General features: G+C 49.8%; 1 pseudogene; it reads left to right on the top strand.

Annotated features, from left to right (window-relative positions):
* The window catches only part of LOC141207018 (dynein axonemal heavy chain 12-like), a 74,413-nt pseudogene that overhangs the window by 43,640 nt on the left and 4,781 nt on the right, over positions 1–25,992 (top strand).

Here is a 25,992-nt window from a genome sequence, read left to right as displayed (position 1 = left end):
AAGAAGGGCTTGGGGTTGGATGTTATACAGTGGGGTTGAGGGGATGGATTTTATACACTGGCGGGGGGGGGCGAGGGGACGGATATTATACACCGGGGGGGCGAGAGGCCGGATGTTATACACCAGGGGGAGGGAGCGAGGGGACAGATGTTATACACCGGGGCTGGGGGCCGGATGTTATACCCTGGGGGCCAGATGTTATGCAAAGGAGGGCTTGGGGTTGGATGTTATACAGTGGGGTTGAGGGGATGGATTTTATACACTGGCGGGGGGGGGCGAGGGGACGGATATTATACACCGGGGGGGCGAGAGGCCGGGTGTTATACACCAGGGGGAGGGAGCGAGGGGACAGATGTTATACACCGGGGCTGGGGGCCGGATGTTATACCCTGGGGGCCAGATGTTATGCAAAGGAGCGCTTGGGGTTGGATGTTATACAGTGGGGTTGAGGGGATGGATTTTATACACTGGCGGGGGGGGCGAGGGGAGAGATGTTATACTAAACTAGGGGCGAGGGGTGGATGTTATACACCGGGGGAGGCGAGAGGCCGGATTTTATAAACTGGGGGCTGAGAGTCCGGATGTTATACACCGTGGGCAATGGGACTAAATGAAAAAAGCAGAATTCGGTGACTAGGAGTTTTGTCCTATAATGTATGTGCATTTGCCTTCCCTTTAGAAACTCTCCCTTGTGATTCTGCAGTGTCTTAGAGGTTGACTATCTTTTCCTACATTCCTCAGGAGTTTCTCATGAACAGACTTCCGGTGGCTTGCCCAACTCCGCTATTACTGGGAGAATGAGAATGCGAGAGTGCGAATCATCAACTGCAATGTGAAGTCCGCCTATGAGTACCTGGGCAGCTCCCCATGCCTGGTCATCACTCCGCTCACTGACCGATGCTAGCGGACTCTGCTATGATGTGATGGGTTATGCTCAGAAATGTTTTTGACTTTTGTATGATGCATGAAACTTATTAGCAATTATTATTGATATTTCATACCAGTTCTTTCATGTTTCATTGGTAGATCGGTGCTTTTTATCTAAATCTTGGTGGAGCTCCAGAAGGTCCGGCCGGCACAGGAAAAACTGAGACCACCAAAGATTTGGCCAAGGCGCTGGCCGTGCAGTGTGTGGTCTTTAACTGCTCTGATGGTTTGGACTACATAGCAATGTCAAAGGTACATACAATGTTAAGCTGCTCCATTGCAGATAATAAACTGACTCCATCCGATGTTCTGCTGACATCTTTTGATTATACAGTACAGACCAAAAGTTTGGACACACATTCTCATTTAAAGATTTTTCTGTATTTTCATGACTATGAAAATTGTACATTCACACTGAAAGCATCAAAACTATGAATTAACATATGTGGAATTATATACTTAACAAAAACGTGTGAAACAACAGAAAATATGTCTTATATTCTAGGTTCTTCAAAGTAGCCACCTTTTGCTTTGATGACTGCTTTGCACACTCTTGGCGTTCTCTTGATGAGCTTCAAGAGGTAGTCACCGGAAATGGTTTTCACTTCACAGGTGTGCCCTGTCAGGTTTAATAAGTGGGATTTCTTGCCTTATAAATGGTGTTGGGACCATCAGTTGCGCTGTGCAGAAGTATGGTGGATACACAGCTGATAGTCCTATTGAATAGACTGTTAGAATTTGTATTATGGCAAGAAATAAGCAGCTAAGTAAAGAAAAACGAGTGGCCATCATTACTTTAAGAAATTAAGGTCAGTCAGTGCGAAAAATTGGGAAAACTTTGAAAGTGTCCCCAAGTGCAGTTGCAAAAACCATCAAGCGCTACTAAGAAACTGGCTCACATGAGGACAGCCCCAAGAAAGGAAGACCAAGAGTCACCTCTGCTTCTGAGGATAAGTTTATCCGAGTCACCAGCCTCAGAAATCGCAGGTTAACAGCAGCTCAGATTAGAGACGAGGTCAATGCCACACAGAGTTCTAGCAGCAGACGCATCTCTTAAACGACTGTTAAGAGGCGACTTTGTGCAGCATGCCTTCATGGTAAAATAGCTGCTAGGAAACAAGCAGAAGAGAGTTGTTTGGGCTAAAGAACACAAGGAATGGACATTAGACCAGTGGAAAATTGTGCTTTGGTCTGATGAGTCCAAATTTGAGATCTTTGGTTCCAGCCACCGTGTCTTTGTGCGACGCAGAAAAGGTGAACGGATGGACTCTACATGCCTGGTTCCCACCGTGAAGCATGGAGGAGGAGGTGTGATGGTGTGGGGGTGCTTTGCTGGTGACACTGTTTGGGATTTATTCAAAATTGAAGGCATACTGAACCAGCATGGCTACCACAGCATCTTGCAGCAGCATGCTATTTATTTTTCAACAGGACAATGACCCCAAACACACCTCCAGGCTGTGTAAGGGCTATTTGACCAAGAAAGAGAGTGATGGGGTGCTACGCCAGATGACCTGGCCTCCACAGTCACCAGACCTGAACCCAATCGAGATGGTTTGGGGTGAGCTGGACCGCAGAGTGAAGGCAAAAGGGCCAACAAGTGCTAAGCATCTCTGGGAACTCCTTCAAGATTGTTGGAAGACCATTTCCGGTGACTACCTCTTGAAGCTCATCAAGAGAATGCCAAGAGTGTGCAAAGCAGTCATCAAAGCAAAAGGTGGCTACTTTGAAGAACCTAGAATATAAGACATATTTTCAGTTGTTTCACACTTTTTTGTTAAGTATATAATTCCACATGTGTTAATTAATAATTTGATGCCTTCAGTGTGAATGTACAATTTTCATAGTCATGTAAATGCAGAAAATCTTTAAATGAGAAGGTGTGTCCAAACTTTTGGTCTGTACTGTATATACTTTTTTTTAGTTTTTCAAAGGGCTGGCATCATCGGGAACATGGGCGTGTTTTGATGAGTTTAACCGTATTGAGCTGGAGGTGTTGTCCGTGGTGGCCCAACAGATTCTGCGCATCCAGAGAGCCATCCAGACGAAGATGGACATGTTCAACTTCGAAGGAACAGAGCTGAAGCTTAACCCAAATTGCTTCTTAGCCATTACCATGAATCCTGGCTATGCGGGACGTTCTGAGCTGCCGGATAACCTCAAGGTAAAGAGTCCCAGTGCCTTGCATCGGGTCCTTCCACAACATTTCTATAGGATTAAGCTCAGGACTATGACTCGGCCATTCCAAAGCTTTATGTTTATTCAACCATTCTTTTGTAGAACGACTTGTGTCTTTGGGCCATTGTCTTGCTGCATGACCCACGTTTTCTTGAGATTCAGTACATGAACTGATATCCTGATATTTTCCTTTAGCATTTGCTGATAGATTTTAGAATTCATTGTTCCATCAATGATGGCAGCCGTCCTTGGCCAAGTGCAGCAAAACAGGCCCAAAGCATGTTACGATTACCATCTTTGTGTTTCATAGATGATAGGAGGTTCTTATGCTGTAATGCAGTATTTTCTTTCTGCAAACATATAGCTTCTCACTTAAAATCTCTATCTTGGCCTCATCCTTCCACAAAGCATTATTCCAGTTACCTATTGATGTGCCCAGGTGAGTTTTAGCAGTGACATTTTAAATCGCATTGCCTTTCTCCTTGCAATCCTGCCATGCTCGCCATTGTTGTTCATTGTCTTTCTGATGGTGGACTCATGAACAATTACATTAGCTAATGTGAGGAGAGGCCTTTAGTTGCTTAGCGGTTACCTTGAGTTACTTTGTGACCTCACAGACTGATGTAGCTTTAAGTCAAATTTATGCAGTAATACAGAAATTTTTGAGGGGTTCACAAACTTTCAAGTAAATACTAGGTTTACAAAAGAAACATAAGATTTCATCAAAGGGATTATTCTCCCCCAAACCTATATGAGATTGCACATTTCCTATGTATAATCACCACACCTGATGCCCTCATTTCTGCAAGCTCCTTAATATTGATGTCCCATTCTCCTATTTTCCAAAATGGACACAGTAGAGGTGTGGAGAGAGATTTGGAAAGTGTTAAAGGAGTATTCCCATCTCCAAGATTCTATCCCAATATGTAATAGGTGTAATAATAATATTAATAGCAAATACCTCCAATTGGAAATGTAGTATAGTTCTTCTGATTAGCTATGTCGCTTACCCCATGTGCAGGACATAGCAGTAGCTTAGGTATCCATGGTTACGACCACTAGCAAGTAACTAACTGTTACTATGAGTGGTCGTAACCATGGAAACCTAAGCTACTGCAATGTCCTGCACATGGGGGTAAGCAACATAGCTAATCAGAAGAACTATACTACATTTCTAATTGGAGATATTTGCAAACATTATTATTATTACCCCTATTACATATTGGGACTGGATCTTGGAGATGGGAATACCCCTTTAACCACACTTTGACTGACTTTCCTCTGATGTGGAATAGACACATCACTTTTAGGTCTGGGGTGGAGGATAGTGTAAATGGACATAATGGGTTCCCCGGCTCTCTGCCTAGTTTACAGTAATTTAGTTTCATTTGTTGACTGACCCATCTGGTTTGCGCATTTCTGGTTCTTTTCCGGACTGTAGCAATGATGGTCCCCAACTATGCTCTGATTGCGGAGATCGGCCTTTATTCTTACGCTTTTCTGCACGCTAAACCTCTCTCGGTGAAGATGGTAATGACTTACCGGCTGTGCTCGGAGCCGCTCTCGTCCCAGTTCCATTATGATTATGGGATGCGTGCAGTAAAGGCTGTGCTGACCGCTGCTGGCAATCTGAAGCTGAAATTCCCCCATGAAAATGAAGAGATTCTTGTAAGTTCTGAACTGTTGGTCGCTTTACATCTCGTATAGGATAGCATTACCATCTTACCGAGAAGCATTTGGATCACAAAAATTACAGCTGTCTGATTTTATAATAGCAGACAGAGACTTGCAAATAATGTCTGCACATTACTGTTCCTGGCTTGTTAGATCTCATCTGTGCAAAAGTGTCAAAACTATAGTTTTAAACTTTTTGACAGTTAGGGTGATTAATGAGTGGAACAGGCTGCCACGAGAGGTGGTGAGTTCCCCTTCAATGGACGTCTTCAAACAGAGGCTGGACAGACATCTGTCTGAGATGATTTAGTGAAACCTGCTTTGAGCAGGGGGTTGGACCAGATGACCCAGGAGGTCCCTTCCAACTCTGCCATTCTATGATTCTATGATAGTTGTTAAACACGTAGCTTGTTCATCTTATGGGACAGTTTGATTTTTAACTTAAACGCATGTATTTTAGGCTAAAAATCATCTTAACAATTGTTTTTTATTAAAAATTTTGCATCGCTTGGCTTTCACCGGCTTTTTGATTCCCTGCACATTCAATTTTGATAAGGTCTGTGGTCATAAATAAACTGAGAGGAGCTCAGAAAAAGACAGATAAAACATTTACAAACTCCCCGTCAGCCAGCAAAAACGAGTTCACTGACAGTATCTCACTTAACTCATTCTGCAGCCGGCAATTAACAGTGCAACACAGAGGCCACATCTATTCCCCATGGAGAAACAATTCTGCAGCATAATTTACTGCAACTCAGCAGCGTTCCGTTCCTCTTTTATCATTCCTGGAAATGTAGGAATTAATTGAAATCTGGCAATACCGAGTACCCTACACAGTCTGACAATGTCACCACTGTTTGGGCACAGTCAGATTGTATAGGGTTGTCCCCTATATAGATTATATATACATTATATGTCATTTACACATACATTTCCAGGAGGTATAACAGAGGGACGATACAATGTAGAGTTTTAGGAAAAGGGGTTTCATCCTTATTTTTTGGAGAATACTATTCTTTACTAATACAGACATACCACAAGAGCTGACTGCTCCTTTGTAATGGGGTTCCTCACTTTTAATATTGTTTCATGTCATATTGTATATGAATTATTTTATCATTTAATCCTTTTTCATTCTATTTAGCTCTTGCCGTCAATTAAGGATGTAAACAAACCCAAATTTTTGTCTCATGATATTCCTCTGTTCAATGGGATTACCAGCGACCTGTTCCCTGGCATTCAACTTCCGGAAGCCGACTATAAGGTATTAAAATATAATAGTGTCTTAAAGGGGTTTTCCAAGACTTAAAGAGGACTTGTCCTTCGCCATAAATATGTAAATGCCGCTGTTCTCCTGACTCCGGCATTGTTTTCCTTTTCTTCCTGCCCCCCTCCGTTCCTGACATCTGTCACTCTCCTCTAGCCCTTTAAGCCAACTGGGCAAGGCCTTCCTGAAGACTCCCACAGAGAGGACTTGATGACCACGCCCACTTGGCTATTAAAAATTATGAACTAGATTTCTATAAAGAGGCTATATCTCAGGAATGGAGAGGTGCAGGAGCAAAAGAAAAACACCGGATTCAGGAGAACAGCGGCATTTACACCAGGTAATAAAATTGCATATTAATGGCAACTGATAGCTCCTATATAGCTGGCCTGCTATCATTTGGATGATAGTTATCTTTCAGCAGCAGAAGGGAAGGAAGGGAGACACAGATCCATTACTAGTGGGTTGGCGGAGCCCCACAGGGATAGATCACCTCAGATTTATAAAAAGTGACGACCGGCCCCTCCAACTTAAGCTCCTCCTACTCCCATGTTCTCCAGTCTGAAATTTGAGGTCGCAGAGGATAGTCGCTGCCTTTGCAGCTCCTCAGAAGATTTTTTATTTTTACCACAGGAGACCTGGACCCCCCGTGGTCTAGAGGTCTCAGGGGGTCTCGGCGCTGCCGGGACCCCTGCCCTCCCCTGGCAGACCTGCGTACCCCTTAAGGAGGTCCCCGCAGTAACCTGCCGGCCCCGGGGTACATAGGGCGCTTCCTGGCGGAGACGCACACCGCCTGTGGGGTCCCTGCGCGCTCCGCCGTGGGGGGAGCAAGGGCCACAGCGCCACACATCCCTGGGGGTCCCTGTGGCGCACAGCGGGGTAAGTGCTCTGTGTATGAGTGCGGCCGCCGCCGTTATTTCATGTGGTGATTTTCTGCTTTTCTGTATTTGCAGACGGTGTATGAGGATCACCGCTGCATTCCCTGACCCTGGGGGCTGGGGAGCAGGGACGGAGGAGCACGGCTCCGTTGGAACGGGGGGCGTGGCTTTATTATCTTGGCTTCCTGCCGTCACTTTTAGGCAGGAAGCCTTCAGGAGAGCGCGCGCTTTCTCTCTGAGCGCGGGCTCTGTGAGTGAGCTCGGGGGGCCGGGCTTCGCGTCGTTCGGCTTCCTGTCATTGTAGTTCTGACAGGAAGCTCCTGGCTTAGCGCGCGCTGAGCTCTCCGCCCCTCTCCCTCCTTCCGGCTTCCCTCCACGTGCACCTCCGGCTCTCTGCTCCCCGTTCACCGCCCTCACAGCTCAGAAGGAGCAGTCACCGCGGCACTGGTGAGTCGTTTCTGCCTGTAGGCAGAGGCTCCCTTTTTGTTCTTTCCATTGCAGAGCACCTTGGCTGACCTGCTAAGGCAGGCAAGGTGCTATTTGCCGCTACCGCTTTTCTGGACACTCTCACTTCTCTGACCTCTTAAGGCAGTGAGGTATTTAGCGTGTCAGCAGCATTAACCCCTTCTGAAGGGGTCTGCTCAACAGGGCTGTTAACTCTTTCTGGGGGTGCACACTTCTGTTTCAGAGGGCGCTTCTCCCCAGTTTGTTAGGTTAACTTTTGCTCTGCAGGGCTGGGGTAACTCTCTCTAGAGGAGAGTTTTAACCCTTCAGTGCCTTAAAAGTAAAAAAAAAAAAAAAAAAAAGGGGGAATTTTTTTTTTGTGGAAGCAGGCTGTGTTAGCTATTTTCGCACACCCTAGGTTACCATACTCATTCTAACATGCTGGCATCTGATGTGGGAGGCATGACGGATCAGGGACCAGGGGGCGCGGACCTCTCTCCCGATCCTTTTCAGGATCGGTCTCGCATTTCTGATACACCCAGGTCTTCGACGGCGTCAAGTTCGACCCTTAGTGATGTTAAAGTGGAGGCTCTCACCCGCTCCATTGACAGTCTTTCTAACCTCCTGGGTCATTGGGTGTCAGCTAAGTCGCAACCGACACCACGAGGCAAGAAGCGCCACAGGGTGGCGCTGTCTCCTCCGTGCGGTGCATCGGAGGCTCCAGATTCACCAACAAGCTCGGTTGGTGAAATCTCTGATTCTGAGGATGAGGATCGGCAGAGTCGTCCTGCTTCGCTTTCGGGCCGCGTGGATGCTCTTATTGGAGCCATGCGGGAAGCGTTACAGCTGTCTGAAGAGCTGACAAAGCCTGGCAAGTCGGCCCGGCTGTATCAGGAGTCGCGTCGGGCTCGTTCAACATTACCGGCGCATGATGAACTTAACGAGGCAGTGGAGAAAGAACGCCGGTGTCCGGATAAATGCTTCCAGGGGATGCGTTTTTTTTATGCCTTGTATCCCTGCGCCACGGAGACGATCGCTAATTGGGTTCCCTCCCCTGAAGTGGACCTTCCTCTGTCTCAGCTTAGCAAATCTTCCTTGCTTCCTGTTAAAGGGAAGGCCAGTCTTCAGGAGCCTCTGGACAGAAGAACGGAGTTAGCGGCGAAGTCCATCTACGAGGCCGCGGGTCATGGATTCCGTGCAGTCTTGGGGGCCATGTGGGCCGGTGAGGCTTCTCTGCGGTGGTTGGACCAGCTGCGGACGGCATGGCAGGATGGAACTCCGCTGTCGGAAGTGGAAAGGCTTTTCCAGCTGTTGGAAGAGGCGACACATTATGGCAGGGACGCAGTACTGGATACTACTTCCATTCTGTCCAGGTCTCAATCTTCGGCCGTCACAGTCAGGAGAGCTCTGTGGCATAAACAGTGGACTGGAGACGCAGTATCCAAACAAGGTTTGCTTAGTCTAGCGTACAAAGGCGGTCATCTTTTTGGTTCGGACCTCACGGAGCTGATTGCTAAGGCCAAGGCTAAGGATGCTGCCTTGCCTCAGCGGAAGGCGGCGGCTTCCACGTCTGGCAGGTCAAGTGCCAGTGGTGGTCGTCGGTCCTTTCGGACCAGGGGGCGGTTCGGTCAGCCTTCTTGGGGATCGGGTCGTCCCTCGGCTTCCGGTAAGAAGTCCACCCAGAAATCCCGTATTTCCTGGAAGCAACATTTCCGTCAGGACAAACGGGAGGTTGACAAGAAGCCCGCTAAGGCGGACTGACGCCAGGATTCCGCTCGAGGGCTCTCGGGTGGGAGGTCGTCTGCTACAATTCGGGTCGATTTGGGCGTCCCACATTTCAGATGCCTGGGTGACGCGAGTTATGTTGGCAGGCTATTTCATAGAGTTTCACTCTCGTCCCCCTGACAGGTTTTGTCAGTCACGCACCCCGTCCGAGCCCAAGCTGGCTGCAGCACTGCTGCGGGAGGTAGACACTCTTCTGCAGCAGGGTGTGGTGGTCCCGGTTCCGCCAGAGGACCGGGGAAGGGGGTTTTACTCCAACCTTTTTGTGGTCACCAAAAAGGAGGACAAGTTTCGCCCCATTCTGGATCTCAAAGATTTGAATCTGCATGTCCGGACCCGGAAATTCCGCATGGAGTCTCTCCGCTCTGTCGTAGCGGCCCTGTCGCAGTACGATTTCTTGGTGTCGATCGACATCCGCGACACCTATTTGCATGTCCCTATCGGCAGAGCTCACCAGCGTTTCCTGCGTTTCGCCATAGGTCAGGCCCATTACCAGTTTGTGGCCCTACCATTCGGGTTGGCCTCGGCACCCAGGGTTTTTACAAAGATTCTGGCGCCACTCATGGCGCTTCTTGGAAAACAAGGAGTTATGATTCTACCCAACCTGGACGACCTGTTGATTGTGTCGCCCACAGCGGAGGAGGCGATGACTGCTCGCGATCTCTCCCTCCAGCACCTGGAGGACTTCGGGTGGCTGGTCAATTGGAAGAAGTCGTCATTAAAACCGACGCAGTCAATCCTGTTCTTGGGGATGCATTTCGACACAGTACGGGCAGTGGTGTCCCTGCCTCCGGACAAACAAACGAACCTTCGTCGCCATGTCCAGGCTATGAGGTCGGCGATGGCAATGTCCCTTCGGGAATGCATGCGCCTTCTGGGTCTGATGGTGGCGACAATAGAAGCCGTACCGTTTGCACAATTTCATTCCCGGGATCTCCAAAATCTTATTCTGACCAGTTGGGATCGATCGCCGACTTCACTGGATCGCTCGGTCGTTATCTCCCGCAGGGTGCGAGAGTCTCTTGGATGGTGGTTACGTCCAGAAACTCTATCCCTGGGGAAATCCTTTCTTCTCCCAAGGTGGTCGGTGATTTCCACCGATGCCAGCCTGACTGGCTGGGGGGGGGTTTGGAACGACCTCTGGGTTCAGGGGGTCTGGTCGTCAGAGGAGTCGTCTCTACCGATCAACATTCTGGAGTTGAGAGCAATTTTTCTCTGCCTCCGACATTGGACGGTCCTTTTGAGCGGTCTGCCGGTCCGGATTCAGTCGGACAATGCGACGGCTGTCGCGTATATCAACCATCAGGGCGGGACGAGGAGTTCCAGACTCATGATGGAGGTCTCTCGGATCCTGGTTTGGGCCGAGTCCAGGGTTCCAGCCATCTCCGCGATTCATATCCCAGGTGTGCTGAATATCTCGGCGGACTTCCTCAGTCGCGAGCAGGTGGATCCCGGAGAATGGAGTCTTCATCCGGAAGTGTTTGCACTGCTGTGCTCCCGGTGGGGGACTCCTCAGGTGGATTTGATGGCATCCAGGCTGAACGCCAGGGTTCCGACATTCATGTCCAGGTACAGGGACCCGGAGGCTGTGGCGGTAGATGCTCTAGTGGCCCCGTGGGACCAGTTCGAGCTGATCTATGTGTTTCCGCCAGTATCCTTACTTCCTTTGGTGATTCGGCGGATCAAACTGGAAAGAGTATCAGCAATTTTGGTAGCGCCGGATTGGCCACGGAGGACGTGGTGTTCGACGCTGGTGTCTCTTCTGGCGGCGCCTCCGTTTCCACTGCCTCTTCGCCCGGACCTGTTAATCCAAGAGCCCATTCGTCATCCGGACCTGAAGTCACTTTGTTTGACGGCGTGGCACTTGAGACCGAGATCTTGAACCGTCGTGGTTTTTCGTCCGAGGTTATTTCTGCCAGAGGTCCAGCTACGACTAGGATTTATCACAGAACTTGGGAGTCTTTTTATTCTTGGTGTTCTGGATCGTCAAGGAACCCGAGGGTTTTTTCCATCCCCAACTTCTTGGCTTTTCTGCAATATGGTTTGGCCAAGGGTCTAGCAGTTGGTACCTTACGAGGTCAGGTATCTGCACTATCCGCGCTTTTTTGAAGGCCTATTGCTTCACGTAGGGACGTGCGTTCTTTTTTTCATGGGGTTGCTCATCAGTTTCCGCCTCGGGAGGCGGTTGTGGCTCCTTGGCGGCTTAATCTATTCCTGGAAGCTCTTCAGCATGAGCCTTTTGAGCGTATGGATTCGGCTACGCTTTACTTGCTTTCTTGGAAGGTGGCCTTCCTGGTAGCGGTCACCTCTTTGAGAAGGGTTTCGGAGTTGGCGGCACTGTCTTGCTCGCCACCTTTTCTGGAATTTCTTCCGGATCGTGTGGTGCTTCGTACCCGTGGAGATTTTTTACTTAAAGTGGTGTCGCATTTCCACGTCAATCAGGACATCGTGTTACCTTCTCTCTGTCTGAAGCCGAAGAGTCCAAAGGAGTGGGCCTTGCACTCGTTGGATTTGGTGCGGGCATTGAAGTTCTATCTTACAATCATGCAAGGTTTTCGGAAATTGGACTCTCTTTTTGTGATTCCTGCTGGTCGTCGACGTGGTCAGCGTGCTTCCAAGGACACTATAGCTCGGTGGATACGTTCGGCTATCCTGGAAGCGTACCGGCTCAAGGGCGAGCCTTGTCCGGTTAAAGTTCGAGCTCATTCCACGAGGGCTGTTGGTTCGTCATTGGCTTTTCGTCAGGGGGCCTCGGCAGCGCAGCTCTGCCGGGCGGCTACCTGGCGCTCCGTTCACACCTTTACTAAATTTTATAAAGTGGACGTGAGTGCTTCCGCCGATGCGGCCTTGGGACGCAGGGTCCTGCAGGCGGCGGTGGTTTAAGTTACCTCTTTATTTTATTTTATTTTTTATTCGGCGCTGGTTGCGCACTTACCTAAGTTGTTGGGGTGTTGGAGATTCTGCCACTATTTCCCACCCTAGAATTTTGGACTGCTTTGGGACGTCCCACTAGTAATGGATCTGTGTCTCCCTTCCTTCCCTTCTGCTGCTGAAAGACGGATTTTGGTAAGAACTTACCTGTAAAATCCTTTTCAGCGAAGGAAGGAAGGGAGACACAGCACCCTCCCATGGCAGAAGTATTTTTTTGTTTCTAGATGCGGCGCGACCCTTTCCTGATGGCGGTCATCTGGTCTGGGGTTGGCGCACTAGGGCTCTTTTCCAGCATCGCCAGCTCATCGCAGTTGTCAGGTCCAGTGAGTTGTACCTAGGACTGTGTGTTTTTTTGCTGTTATTTGCATAACCTGTTTTCTCACATTTCTGAATTTTTCAGAATGGGTTGTACTGTTCTGCTGGTGTTGTCTGCTCTTCCTTAGCTTGTGTACGGACTGGAGAACATGGGAGTAGGAGGAGCTTAAGCTGGAGGGGCCGGTCGTCACTTTTTTATAAATCTGAGGTGAACTATTCCTGTGGGGTTCCACCAACCCACTAGTAATGGATCTGTGTCTCCCTTCCTTCCTTCCTTCCGTCTTTCCCGGCTCCCCCATATTCAGGAATGCTCGTTCCTGTTTTCTCTATGACAGAGTCGCTGCCAGAATCTTATGGCAGCTGCTAATTTCACGGTCAGAAAGTAAGGATCGGGTGATTAAATTCCAACCGGCCGATTTTTATGTCCCCCAACATAATCTGTCATGAGGCCCCCATACACAGTAGATGGTAGACCAATCCCATTGAAATCACCCGATCCTGATCCACTGCTTTGGAATTGGGTTACATGACCTTGTCACTCATCGTCCGGTCCCATTAGTGCAACCTGGGCAGCTGCACAGGGGCACCAGCGGTAAGGGGGCTCACTTATACCTCCAATGCAAGATGATCTGATGTAGAAAAAAAATGGTTGAAACATCTGTGAGTGATTTATCGCTAGTTTAGTTGTAGATTATGGAGACATTTTTTTTTAGATGAATGAATCAATTTGCAGGAGACTGATCCAATGGCCAGGTGTCATGGGTGCGTCAGATGTGACAGTCGCCCTGCAGTTGGTTGCAGGAGATCCCTTCGTTTGGCATTACAGACATCTTCTTAGCGGTCTCACTGTAGGACCCAGCGGCTACCTCCCTCCTGCTCTAATTGACAATCAGGCCTGGGTGTTTAAATACTTCCTGGTTGCTACACAGAGGTGCCAGTGATATTCACATGACCCCTTGTGAAGGCTTGGAGCAAGTACAGTTCTTACTTCCTCTCTGGTGCTAAGAGGATGTGTGTTCCATCTCTCTGAAGTCGACTCAAGCTAAGCTACTTCCCCCGTGTCTGTCTCCCGTTGCTGTCTTTAGTTGTCAGTGGGGATCGACTAGTGCTCACCCCCCCCTTCCCTATCCAGGGCCAAACGCTAAGGAAATACAGGGATAGGTTCCTGTACGGCAATTGGTGAGGAACCAATATAGAGTCGGTAGGGGAGACAGGGTGATTGCAGATCAGCCTAGGAGGTCTCCATTTCCCCCTTTCCCTAGTGTCGGGGCTCCCTTCCCCTCATCCCTTTGTGTCGCACTTTGTCTTTCCTACACTGTGTGTGACATCAGGTCAGTAGTGGGCACTGAATGAGACCCCTGAGAGCCACCTTATTTCTTCCTGCCCCCCGGCTCTTCTTCAGATTAGCCGGCCTGGCATGATGTTATGGTTGCAGCATGATGTACACCAGGCCATATAATCAGAAGAGGAGCCGGGGATGCCGGCAGCTAAGAGGCGGCTCTCAGGGGTCCCGTCCAGCGGCCACAGAATACTGATCTGGGTCCTGGAAATGTATTCTCCCACCTCTAATTGGATCCACTGTAAACAGACTGATGAAATATTTTACCTTCCTTTTGCTCAGGATTTCCTTGAATGCGCACAGGAGAGCTGTGCTGGACACAACATCCAGCCCGAGAAGGTCTTCCTGGAGGACATGATCCAGACGTATGAGATGATGATTGTCAGACACGGGTAAGCTGGAACTACAGAAGTCCATGGGACGGGGGATTTATTCTTCGCGGTTTCCATTTTATACAATGGACCATGCTGCGTTTTGTTTATCCCGTGCAGTTTTATGTTGGTTGGAGAGCCGTTCTCTGGAAAAACGAAGGTCCTCCACGTCCTCACTGATACGCTGTCTCTTATGAATGAGCGAGGGTGCGAAGAAGAAAAAGTGATTTACCGGACAGTGAACCCTAAAGCCATCACCATGGGGCAGCTGTTCGGGCAGTTTGATCCAGTGTCACATGAGGTTCGTCTATGATTGGAATTATTGTTTATAATACTAATATCTTTGCTGAAAATGGGAAAATCTCCCCTTTTATGGCTTATGGACGTGGTAGAAGGGGTTCCTTCAGAGACATAGATCCCAGCCATACATTGCCGGGCAATCATTTTATTATTGCTTACCCCCTGTTTGCACAAAAATTGGAAACTGTTTTATTTTCCCCATCAGACATGGAAGTGACGCACCCCTGGGCCTGTGTCGCGCAGCGTTGCGCACGCGGGAGCTTACCCGGAGCCGGATCTGTTGAGGGTTGTAGTCTCGTGGCGGTGACCCGGTCCGTGCCCAGGGAGTCAGACTAAGTGGCGCTGTATTAGCGGTAGATGTTGGACGACTACGCCACCCGTTGAATGCAGCGAAGGAGCTGCCGCTGCAGGGCAGACCGCTGAGGCCGGTGGTAGGATTGTGCAGCGTGATAGTATCACCCCCAACGGGAGGGGTATGGCCTCAGGGCAGCCGACGTAGATGATGGGGGTAGCAGGAACCACTCGGAGACGGTACGGTGTAGTTCAGGGTCTTTACTGGTGACAAAGATAAACCCTCCCGGAGTACTGGCTAGCGATTGGGGCCTGGTCAGTCCTTGAGCAGATGGGATCTCCCCTGGCCAGGCGGAGTTGTAGGCCTCCCAAACTAACTGTACTCTTCTGGCTACCTTGCTAGAGGCGGGTATAAGTAGCCCACATCCCTGAGTGTACCGTGTGGTGCTCACCCGTATGGCCGGTGACTCGGGGCCTTCTAGTAGCTTCCGCTCCACGACGGCGGTGCTGGTCCCACGCGTGTGACAGTGCCTTCGGGTTTCTTGGCCAGAGGACCTGAAATCCCCTGCCGGTCGGTTTCTGCTGCTGGATAGGAGTTAGTCCCCACAGCCTCGGACTCCGGGTCCGGTGATAGCTTCTCAGTCAGGGCGAGCTCTGCAGCTGCCAGCCCCTGACTCCTTGTAGCACTGCTCCCACAGAGCTCCTGATGTTCTTTTCCTATATCTGCTTCTCTGTCTCTACTTCTTCTCTACTCACTAACCCTGCCTCAGCCCTAGGTTTATATAGGGGAAGTTCTTCCCCTCCCAGGACTGGGCAGGAGGTGTGGCATGCATAGGATTCCTGACCAAGAGACCTCCCACCTGCTCTCAGACATAACATTGCTGTTACTGTGGAAACCAGACCCCTGGGGTGCCACATTCCCCCCTAGTGAAATTTAGTACTCCGGGACTAAACATATTTTTTTTTTTTAGAAAAACATAACAAGGTATAAACAATAATAGTACAATAAGAAAAACACATAAAGATGGTCACGGCGTGTCCGCAACCGGGTGCAGTTTTTGAAGAAAAGCAAGGTGTCCATTTCACCAAAACAGGGAGACGTAACCAGGTAGGGGTCTGTCCTGCCCCGAGTCCTTAACAGTCTTTAGTCCATTCCTAGGTTACGCTCCAACCATGTACAAAGGATTCCCGGTAAATCCACCAAGGACTCCTATAAATAACTAGAAACACATAATTATACACAAGCAACAAGAAAAACAGGTAACCACAAATAAAACAATTTATACACTTCAAATCCTCCAACGTGCGGGTAACTGGCCTCTAGTGGCCCTAGTGGACCTACGGAGCTGACTGTCTGGCCCTAGACTACAGGGTGTAGGAGCTGTCAAGGGTAAACTGGGCAGCTGTCTACGGGCCCTTTGGCTCACTAGGGGCATGGCAGGCTCACTATAAGCAGAGGGTTGATCCTCCTGGTCTGCTGGTATGGGGTCTTCCGCCTCCTGGACCGGCTGTTCTTCCAGCTCTACCTGTTGCTCCGTAGGTGCTTGGGATGCTGGTTGGAGGAAGGTGAGTACGGGTACCACAACTGCACCATTGACTTGAGTCCAAGACCGAGGGAAGTCTCCGAGCACAGTACTAACCATATCTTCCCTTTCCTCTACGGGTCGATGGTCTTCTTGTTCCTCTTCAGGGTTCCGTAGCTGTTCAGGACACTTCTTCAGGTGATCCCGGGATACAACGGCTATGGTCTCCCCTCCGTCTTTACTGATGGTACAGACTTTCGGGTTCTCGTGGCTTGAGGGCAGTACGGTGTACGGGTCCTTCTCCCACTGGTCGTCTAACTTGTGGAGCCGTCTTTTCCTCTTCAAGACCTGCTCTCCGGGTACCAGGGGAACAGCGGGAGCATACTGGTTGTAAGTTTTCTCTTGTCTTTCCCTAGCCTGACAGAGACTTCGCTCCACGCTCTCCTGTACTTTCCGGTACTGCTGCTGCCTCTCTGTGTCCCAGTCTGCTTCTGGTGAAGTGTCCTCGGGTGTCAGGACTCCCATTTCCAGGTCAACAGGTAACTTAACAGGTCTCGCCCTCATTAGGTAAGCCGGGGTACAGTTGGTGGAACCTACCAGGATGTGGTTGTATAGGTCCACCAGATCGGGCAGCTTCTCAGGCCACAGACTGCGTTCTTCCAGGGGCAACGTTTTCAGAAGATCCATTACCACCTGGTTCATTTTCTCACAAAGTCCATTAGTTTGCGGATGATAGGGTGTCGTCCTTATCTTCCGGCAGCCATACAGATTGCAGAATTCCTGGAAGACCTCCGCTTCAAAGGCAGGTCCCTGGTCCGTCAGCACTTGGTCCGGGTACCCGTGTGGACGGCAGAAGTGCTGCTGGAAGGCTCTAGCTGCTGTTTGAGCCGTTAAGTCCTTAACGGGGACGACAACCAAGAACCGGGAGTAATGATCCACAATGGTTAACGCGTAGACGTAGCCACTTCTGCTTGGGGTCAGTTTTACATGATCCAAGGCTACCAGTTCCAACGGCTGCCGGGTGACGATGGACTGCAGGGGAGTCTTCTGGCTGGCACGGTCCTTCCTTCTTAGGTTGCACGGGCCACAGTCTCTGCACCACCTCTCGATGGTTCCCCTCATGCCTACCCAGTGGAACCGCCCGCGCAGCAGGAACTCCAGCTTCTTCCATCCGAAGTGTCCAACCCCATCGTGGTATGCCTCCATCACCATGGCTGCGTCTCTTCGTGGCACCACTACTTGCCAGATTAGTTCATGCGTCCGGGAGTTAACCATTCTGCGGCACAACTTCCCCTTGTAAAGGAACAGTCGACTCTTCTCAGCCCACAGTTGCTTGGCTTCTTCCGGAGCGTCTGGGTCAAGGCGAGCCTCTGGCCGAGTCAGCATCTCCTTCACCAGTCGGACGGCAGGGTCACTGTCTTGCGTTTCCTCCCAGTTGTAGTGAGGCAAGGGGTTAAACGTAGCGGCTTGCTTACTCCTTACCCGATGGGAATACTGGATAGTCCCATGACGGTGGAACGCGGGGAGTTCGACTTCTTCCAGTCCCTCTGGATCTTCTCCTACGTCCGGTAGGTTTGGCATCCTGGACAGGGCGTCCGCGTTGGTATTGGAGCGTCCTGCCCGGTATTTGATTGTGAACTCGTAGTTGGACAGACGGGCCATCCATCTCTGCTCTAGGGCACCGAGTCTTGCCGTGTCCAGGTGTGTCAATGGGTTGTTATCCGTGTACACGGTGAACCGGGAAGAAGCGAGGTAGTGCTTAAAGCGTTCGGTGACTGCCCACACCACTGCCAGGAACTCTAGCTTAAATGAGCTGTAATTCTCAGGGTTTCTTTCGGTGGGTCGCAGTTTTCGGCTGGCGTAAGCAATTACTCGTTCTTTCCCCTGCTGGATCTGGGACAGTACGGCTCCTAGCCCGATGTTACTTGCGTCGGTGTAGAGGATAAAGGGCTGGCTGTAATCAGGGTACGCCAGGATTTCATCCCCCGTGAGGGCCATCTTCAGCTGGCGGAAGGACTCTTCTTCTAACTTCTCCCATTTGAAGGGCGGCTTCTGGTTCTTGGCCTTCCGGGACTGGTCTATCAGGAGGTCCTGCATAGGAGCTGCCTTTTTGGTGAAAACGGGGATGAATCTTCGGTAATAGCCTACCAACCCGAGGAACTGCCGCACTTCCTTTACACTGGAGGGACTTGGCCATTCCTTAATTGCGGTGATCTTATCAGGGTCGGGAGCCACTCCGTCAGCGCTCACCACGTGTCCCAGGTACTGCACCTTTGGTTTCAGGAGGTGACACTTGGAGGGTTTTACCTTTAAGCCGTAGCTTGCCAGAGCTTCGAACACTTCCGCCAGGTGTTTCAGGTGGTCCTCATAAGTCTTGGAATATACGATGACATCGTCCAGGTACAACAGGACCGTCTCGAAGTTTCTGTGGCCCAGACAGCACTCCATTAATCGTTGGAAGGTTCCCGGTGCGTTGCAGAGTCCGAACGGCATGCAGGTAAACTCGCTAAGTCCCATCGGGGTGGTGAATGCGGTCTTCTCCCGGTCCGCCTCTGCTACAGGAACCTGCCAGTACCCGCTAGTGAGATCCAAGGTAGAGAAGAAGTTAGCAGATCTTAAAGCAGCCAAAGACTCCTCTATCCTTGGTAAGGGGTACGCATCCTTGTGTGTGATACGGTTGATTTTCCGGTAATCTACACACATCCTCATGGTGTTGTCTTTCTTTTTGACTAAGACTAGTGGAGCTGCCCAGGGGCTACAGCTATCCCTGATCACCCCAGCCTCCTTCATGTCCCTAAGCATCCCCTTGGCGTGTTGGTAGTGTGCAGGGGGTACGGGTCGATACCTCTCTTTTATGGGAAGATGGTCTCCCGTGGGGATGTGGTGTTCTACCCCCTTGACTCGCCCGAAGTCTAACGGGTGTTTACTAAACACTCTCTCGTACTCTTGAACCACCCGATAGACTCCCTGTTTCTGGTGTGAGGGAGTGGAGTCAGTACCCAAATGTAGTTGCTGACACCAGTCCTCCATTGTTTCCTTAGAGCCGTTACCTTCCTCCGGGGAAGATGGAGGCAAGGGTTCTACGGACTGTATGGAATTTTGATTGATGGTATACAATTTGGCTAGCGTGGCATACTGGGGCAGGTACACTTCCCTCTTCCCGATATTTATTATGCGAACGGGCACCCTCCCATGGCGTACATTGACCACCCCCCGTGCTGTCAAAATGGTGGGCCTACTGTCTGAGTAAACTGGTTCTACCATTGCCTGGTAATCTCTACCTCTCAGTCCAATAGCTGCCCGGCACCAAATCATCATTTCACTTTTCGGGGGCATGGCAATAGGGAAAGGGTCACACATTCTTACGCTACCAATCTCACCACCGGAGAGTTCTATCTGTTGCCGTCGCATCAGTGCCCGGATCTCTTTCTGGAGCACTCGCTGCTGGCCGGAGCTGGCGTTCTTGGCAATCTGCTGTAAAAGGAAAATCACCTCTGCAAGACAATTTTCAATTACATTAGTTCCTAGAGTTATCTTTGGGTGACTCTCGTGTTTGTCAATGTCTACAATGATCAGTCCCTGTGCCGCCAGTTCGACTCTACCGATTTTAATGGTCACCTCTTTAAATCCAATCTGTGGCACGGGCTGACCATTGCTGGCGATGATACTCAAGTCGTCGTCAGGGTAGCGGGTGATATCCGAGTCATTCCAGTACTGCTTGAAGAGCACGTACGGGATAGTGGTAACCTGTGACCTGGTGTCCAGTAGGGCACTCATAGGGATGCCATCCAGTACCACAGGCAAGACTGGACGTCCTCCCACATATTTCTCCCACATATTTGTCGCGCCAGTTCGATGGGCCTGATGATCTTTTTCCTGGGGGTTGGCCCTCTACCCCAGGTTGTGCCAGTTTAAAGGACAGTACCTTGCCATATGTCCGGGTTGATTGCAGCGGCGGCAGATGGGTTGTCCGTCCTCGTTGTATCGGTCGCTGGGTCTTCCTCTGGCCGGTGGGGTCCTCCTTGGTCGACGCCACGGGATGTCCTCCGGTCCGGATGCCAGCTGGATCTTCCCTGGAGTGGAAACCTGTAAAGACTGCACAGTTCGGGTTAGCGCGGCAACGCTTTTAGCTAGCTCTTGGACCTGATGGTGCAGGTCTGGAGCCGGGTCATTGTTCAAAGCCTGCGCATCAGCTCCCACAGGCCCTGCCGACAAGGGCGCCGCCTCCTGGTGGTAAGTGGTAGTGGGGCGTCTGTGGGTCACAACGCCACCTGGTGCCGGTTCTCGGAGCACCCGGATGGCTCTGTCCTTGAACTGTGCAAATCCCAGATGAGGATCCTGTAAGGCCATTGCTCGCAACTGGGTTCGGTGGGTATTGCAATATAAACCCTCTATAAATTGTTCAGTCAACAGCCTGTCCTCGTCTCCCACGCCGTCAGGGTCGGTCTGCTTAATGGCTCTCAGGGCCTCTTGTAGGTTCAGGGCATAGTCCCTTATACTCTCATGTGCCCGCTGTTTGCACCCGTAGAATCTAAGCTTGATCTCGGCTGAGGTGCGGGTATCAAAGGTGTCCCTCAGCCGGGTTAGTATCTCTGCGACAGTCCTCCTCCCAGGTGGCCAGGACTTTACCTCCCTTTGGGCTGCCCCGGTTAATTGGGCCACCAGGATGCTCACTTTTTGCTCCTCTGTGAGGGGATACACCTGGAAGAGGCTATCCAGCTTTTCTCTAAAGTCATGCAGGGTATGTGACTCCCCTGAGTACTGGGGTAGCCAGGCTGCCCCCGGGATATAGGGCATGGTGAAAGGCATGACCGCAACAGCGGTGGCGCTGGCGGGGGTTGAAGCGGTGAAGCTCTCCTCCGTATCCGACATCCTTCTCCCCCCTAGTGGACCGTGGCCTACCTTGCGATGATCCTCTTCCGTAGGCCGCGGCTCCGCAGTGGATCGTCAGGGTTGAGGACCTTCCGTCGCACTCCTGTGACGTCGGCGTCGGCTGGGCTCCTTCCAGGACCTTACGCAACGTCCGGACGTGAGGCGGGGCTTCAGTTCTCGCGCGCTTTCGGAGTCCACGCCCCTCTTCTTCCCGCGCGGCGTCCTCAAGATGGCGTCCAATGGCGGGAAAACTCCACCGATGGCGGGAAGGAAGCGGAAGATGGCGCCGGATGGCGGGAATCTTCACCACAGGTAAGTTTGAACAGTCTTTTTCAGGCACGCAGTACCCGGTGGTTGCGGGCACGAAATCCTGCCGACTACGCCAAAAGTTGACGCACCCCTGGGCCTGTGTCGCGCAGCGTTGCGCACGCGGGAGCTTACCCGGAGCCGGATCTGTTGAGGGTTGTAGTCTCGTGGCGGTGACCCGGTCCGTGCCCAGGGAGTCAGACTAAGTGGCGCTGTATTAGCGGTAGATGTTGGACGACTACGCCACCCGTTGAATGCAGCGAAGGAGCTGCCGCTGCAGGGCAGACCGCTGAGGCCGGTGGTAGGATTGTGCAGCGTGATAGTATCACCCCCAACGGGAGGGGTATGGCCTCAGGGCAGCCGACGTGGATGATGGGGGTAGCAGGAACCACTCGGAGACGGTACGGTGTAGTTCAGGGTCTTTACTGGTGACAAAGATAGACCCTCCCGGAGTACTGGCTAGCGATTGGGTCCTGGTCAGTCCTTGAGCAGATGGGATCTCCCCTGGCCAGGCGGAGTTGTAGGCCTCCCAAACTAACTGTACTCTTCTGGCTACCTTGCTAGAGGCGGGTATAAGTAGCCCACGTCCCTGAGTGTACCGTGTGGTGCTCACCCGTATGGCCGGTGACTCGGGGCCTTCTAGTAGCTTCCGCTCCACGACGGCGGTGCTGGTCCCACGCGTGTGACCGTGCCTTCGGGTTTCTTGGCCAGAGGACCTGAAATCCCCTGCCGGTCGGTTTCTGCTGCTGGATAGGAGTTAGTCCCCACAGCCTCGGACTCCGGGTCCGGTGATAGCTTCTCAGTCAGGGCGAGCTCTGCAGCTGCCAGCCCCTGACTCCTTGTAGCACTGCTCCCACAGAGCTCCTGATGTTCTTTTCCTATATCTGCTTCTCTGTCTCTACTTCTTCTCTACTCACTAACCCTGCCTCAGCCCTAGGTTTATATAGGGGAAGTTCTTCCCCTCCCAGGACTGGGCAGGAGGTGTGGCATGCATAGGATTCCTGACCAAGAGACCTCCCACCTGCTCTCAGACATAACATTGCTGTTACTGTGGAAACCAGACCCCTGGGGTGCCACAGAAGCAACAAATTGTATTATTTATGCCAGAAATTAGCATAAATTTGCATACTTCCAGCCACATTCTGAATAGACTGTGTCTGGCCTCACTCAATACACTTGCTTTGAGTGAGGTCATGCACTTCTAGTTGGCATGTGACCGCGTATATGCAAATCACTTACTTGCGGTCTCTCCCGGTGCCGCCACGTTCACTTCAATAGGGGCCACGTGTAGTCAATACATGTGCATCATCAATATCATAATCCCAGGCATTCCCTTTAATAATCCGTTCAATTGTGGGATTGTACTGGATTTTATGGGAAGAGCAATTTTATTGATGCCTCTCTTCATTTGCAGTGGACCGATGGGATAGTCGCTAATACTTTCCGGGAGTTTGCGTTATCTGAGACCCCGGAAAGAAAATGGGTTATCTTTGATGGACCTATTGATACGCTAGGGATAGAAAGTATGAACACCGTCCTAGATGATAATAAAAAGGTAACTCTCTATTTTACTTTGTGAAAACTTTTTTTTTTTTATTTATATCCTTTTCTGTTTTCATCACCATGTAGCATAACAAAAAGTGATACAAAAAGTTATCCTCCATGTATATCTACAGCCATGATGGAGAATAGAAAACATTAGATTTTATGGCATCTTTATATATCTTTAATTAGCAGTAAATTGCAAAAACTGTTTGTATTTCCTAACACTATCCGACAATATCCATTCATGAAGATGGAAATAAGCCTTTAGTAGAGGACTTATGTATTGTATGTGGAGAGAGACGCTTTAAAAGATATTCATTGCAGGATCATCTTCCAATTATAAATCAGCTACTAGATTTTTGCACTTTTTTCAGATATTAATTTGTGCACATAATGATTGTACTTTCTCCACTAAAGCTTACAATGATCCTTTATGAGGTTACTGATCAGACTCCGTGGATTAAGTTATTATTCATTTGTTCAACATTTAATATTGTTTTAAATATGTCCTGTTATTTTTAGCGTTGCTTGATGAGTGGGGAGATCATTCAGATGTCACCTCAGATGAGTCTGATTTTTGAAACAATGGACCTTTCCCAGGCGTCAGTAGGTTTTCACTCATCGTATAAGAGAGGAGTTCCCATATACTTGTACATCGGGGGATCTAATGCTAACTAATCAGATTTAGTTATAGGGTTGACTTTTAGAGGTATTCTCATCTTTTAAAGCATATCCACAAAATGGCCATAATTGTCTGATAGATGAGGGTCTCTCCTCTGGCACCCACCCAAACTTTTCTCGAATATGAGGCCCCATCTTGTGCCGCTGTGAAAGGAGAGTTTGGCAGCACGAGCAACTCTTCCATTCACCGATTTGGAAGTCCTACATACACAGTCATCAGGGGTGTAATGATCGCGGTTGCAGAGGTCGCGACTGGGCCTGTGCAGGTGAGGGGCCCGCCGACAGCGCAAACTTCAACTGCATGTGCACCCCCGAACGCACATTCAGACGAAGTGTATTGAGGCGCAGAGACCCGTTGGGTCTGTGCACGACAATGCACGCTGCCGGCCAATCAGAAGCCAGCAGCTGATGTCGGCGTGCACGTGACTGAGGGTGCATGACAGTGACATCATATGCTCCCGAAGCTTGCACTCTGAAGTCAGATGCTGGCTTCAGAAGAGGATGGCGCACAGCGGGGGAGCGGAGGAAAAGAGAGCAGAATCATTTATTTTTTTTCTATGCATTAAAGTACAACGGCAGAATGGGGGACATATACCAGGATGGGGGATATATATACTAGGATGGGGATATATATATATACCAGGATGGGGAATATATATACTAGGATGGGGGATATATATACCAGGATGGGGGATATATATACTAGGATGGGGGATATATATACCAGAATGGGGGAAAAATATACCAGGATGGGGGATATATGTATCAAGGTGGGGCCCAGGATAAGGGACATATATACCAGGATGGGGGATATATATATCAAGGTGGGGCCCAGGATAAGGGACATGTACACTAGGATGGGGGATATATATACCAGGATAGGGCCAGAACAGGGGACATATATACCAGGAAGGAGCCCAATATGGGGGATATTACTACATAATGGGGTAGGAGGTGCAACACGTATATCCTTATAGGATTTAGAACACTACAAGGGCCCATACATCTGACCAACATGCAGGGGGTCCAAATGTTGCAATGGGGGCCCATCGGACTCTAGTTACGCTACTGACAGTCATCTCTACATTCACTTTAGTCGCTATAATTAAAGGGATTGTCAGTCCCTTTCATTCTGGTGCTACTACAACAATCATTTAAATGGTGAGGATCCAGTTCCTGACACCAGCACTGAATGTAGGGAAAATGTAATGTTACATAGCTTCTACTCAAATAAATGGATGTCTATGTAATCTATGGATGATGGAAACGTCAGGACACTTGGAAACGACTTTGTAGACTGTTTTTCATCCACCCAGCGAGATAATTAGATAACTGGATGGGCTTGTGTCTTAGGGCAACCCTACTTAGTATATCTCTCTCTCCAGCCCGCCACTGTTAGCCGCTGCGGTATGATTTATCTGGAACCCCAACAACTGGGCTGGGCGCCCCTGGTGAGGTCCTGGCTCAGCACCCTTCCCGATGCACTGAAGACTAAGGACCACCTCGCTCTTCTAGAGGAACTCTTTAAGTGGCTCGTCCAACCTTCCCTTCGATTCCTCCGAAAGCAGTGCAAGGTGGGCGCCATGTGTCCTCTCAATTGTAGGAGCATTGCGCAAGTTTGTAGTCTAGATTTACCCTCAGTGTCCTAATGTCTTTCCTCATAGGATCTGGTGACAACCAGCAATGGCAATGTGGTAATATCACTCACACCATTATTGGAGATGCTGATTTTTGATGTGGTGAGAGAGGATCCGAATAATAAGAACATTCGTATCTGGATCCTGGTAAGTGGAAGATCTGCCGATCCCATACACAGTGTGGCTGATCCACCTGCAGGTATAGACAGTGCTTTCCTATGCTCCTGGAAAACGGGGAAATAATTCCAAGTGGAGAGAAATTGTGAAAATATCACAATTCTGACATTATTTTTTGGGAATTGTTTTTACGGTGTACATTGTGTGGTAAAATTACTTAGCAATATGATTCACTCCTCAGTACGATTACACCGATACCAAACATGTCCAGTTTTTTTATTAGATTGGTAGTGAAAAAAAAAATTAGAGGTTTGGGAAAAAACATTTTTTTGGGTTGTGTCACCATTTTCCGAGACCCGTGACGTTTTCATTTTTTAGTCGATGGAGCTGTTTGAGAGCTTATTTTTTGTGGTACGAGACAATGTTTTTGTTGATACCATATTGCGATAGATATTACATTTTTATCGCTTCTTACAGCATTTTTTGTGATACTGCATCAACCAGAAAAACATAATTTTGTCGTTCTTGATTTTTTTTCTCGTTACGCCGTTTACTGATCGGGTTAATTATTTTTATATTTTGATAGATTGGACTTTTCTGAATGCGGCGATACC

This window comes from Phyllobates terribilis, unplaced genomic scaffold (genome assembly GCF_046119375.1).
Source record: "Phyllobates terribilis strain yellow unplaced genomic scaffold, ASM4611937v1 Scaffold_157__1_contigs__length_4398786, whole genome shotgun sequence".
NCBI lineage: Eukaryota > Metazoa > Chordata > Amphibia > Anura > Dendrobatidae > Phyllobates > Phyllobates terribilis.
Note: the sequence above shows the minus strand (reverse complement) of the source record. Positions and strands in the feature narration are given on the sequence as shown.